The sequence below is a fragment of the Schistocerca nitens genome, chromosome 3, assembly GCF_023898315.1.
Source record: "Schistocerca nitens isolate TAMUIC-IGC-003100 chromosome 3, iqSchNite1.1, whole genome shotgun sequence".
Lineage (NCBI taxonomy): Eukaryota > Metazoa > Arthropoda > Insecta > Orthoptera > Acrididae > Schistocerca > Schistocerca nitens.
In genome coordinates, this window is record NC_064616.1 from 180,072,027 (window position 1) to 180,073,925 (window position 1,899).

Consider the following 1,899-nt stretch of genomic DNA (forward strand, 5'->3'; position numbering starts at 1 on the left):
GTTTTTGCGGGGCTGCCGGTATGGACGCGGTTTTATAAGCCGCTCCTTAAAATCCGCCGTTCCTTAAAATCTGACGCCTAGGCAGCCGCCTAGTCTGCCTAGGCCTAGAGCCACTGGCACGCGGACCGTGCTTCTGAACGTCAACGTTGAGCGTGCCGAGTTCAACGTGCTGGTGAACTCTCAGAAACGATGCGATTTGTGCATACGATACGTGTGCCTCAACGTGGTATACGCGCTCCAGTGGCAGTTGTCGGTTGTATCTGGCTCGCAAGTCGCACTGTTTAGGAAAAGGACGTCAGCGCTATTAAAACACACATTTCCTCCATTGTCCATATGTTGTTCCGTCTGTAGTATACCTCAATAACATTTTTAATATCCGTGAACATTTTTTAAAATTTCTTTATTTTGGCTTTAGGTTACAAGGACCATACAGCCAACAACGGTTATAAAGTGCCAAAGAAAAATAATTGTAAAAAAGCAAAACAGAACAAAATTACGAAGCTGGCATTCAAACACACTCATAAAGTAAAATAAAAGAGCAATTAGTCAAACACCAGACAGCCGGCGGCAGTGGTAACATCGACATTGAAGCAGAAATACAAACATCACTATACAGCAACATTACGTTTTGTCTTAAAGTAAAAGACAAAACGTGAAAGGGCAAAAACATACAATAAGTACAACCACAGCTGAAACACAAAATTGCAAATAACATCACACACTATAACAATATGAGAAATGTAGCATGCAGGCAGACGTTCTTAATGTAAAAGAAAACTCCAAATTACAAACACAATACAACAACGGTATGTACAATAATGCCAGTAAAATAGTGACATAAAATGCACAAGAGAGCAATAATGAAAATCTAATGTACAAATAGAGGTCTGAACGCAAATTAAAACACAAAATTACGCGCCCGATTACGAACTGGGATATCCGTGAACATGTTATACGGCAAAAAGGAAGTACCGTATCCAGTCAATAAGGACATCGGCTCATAAAAGTTTCGACACAAAGATAAAAATTATTTCATCATTCTCCCTTTTTAGTAAAACCCTAGTCATTCTTGCCTGATCACTGTTCCTATTCAGCAGCAGAATCTTTATTGCATATAAATACAACACTTGAAACAAGAAACTGCAAAATATTTTACTGCAAGTAATGCTAGATGCCTTGTAGATTAAATCAATCGGACAGACTTATTCCTCAGAAGGAGTAACTTATATTTATATAGCATCGAATATTATAGATATACTTTTATTACACTAATAAGAAAGACCCAGAGCCTATTAAAAAATCCGGCGATAGGCTAACCATCAACACATCACTTTTTCCCTTACACTTCTATGCCGATATTCACTGCGATAAACCGACCAACGTGATTCGTGGCCGTACTTTCCTGTAACCATCTCGTGAAAGCTTTAATCGTAGGCATGTTACCGACTGACAACGGCTTTGCCGCAGTGGTAACACCGGTTCCCGTCAGATCACCGAAGTTAAGCGCTGTCGGGCTGGGCTAGTACTTGAATGGGTGACCATCCGGTCTGCCGAGTGCTGTTGGCAAGCGGGGTGCACTCAGCCTTTGTGAGGCAAACTGAGGAGCTACTTGATTGAGAAGTAGCGACTCCGGTCTCATAAACAGACTTAGGCCCGGGAGAGCGGTGTGCTGACCACATGCGTCCAGGGACTGGGCTGAGGATGTCACGGCGGCCGGTCGGTACCGTTGGGCCTTCCAAAACCTGTTCCGTGGGAGAGAGATGTTACTAAATGACATTTAATTAAGACAACTCAAAGCCAGTGTGGCGTCTCGCGTCTCTGAATAGAAGAGAGATGGCGTGAATGTGACGTAGTTGGCATGGTTCCATAGTATGGGTCTACGTTCCAACGCACCGTCAG

General features: G+C 42.8%; 1 pseudogene; it reads left to right on the plus strand.

Annotated features, from left to right (window-relative positions):
* Positions 1-1,448: 1,448 nt before the first annotated feature.
* LOC126249820 (5S ribosomal RNA) lies at positions 1,449-1,566 on the plus strand (annotated as a pseudogene).
* The last annotated feature ends 333 nt before the right edge of the window (positions 1,567-1,899 follow it).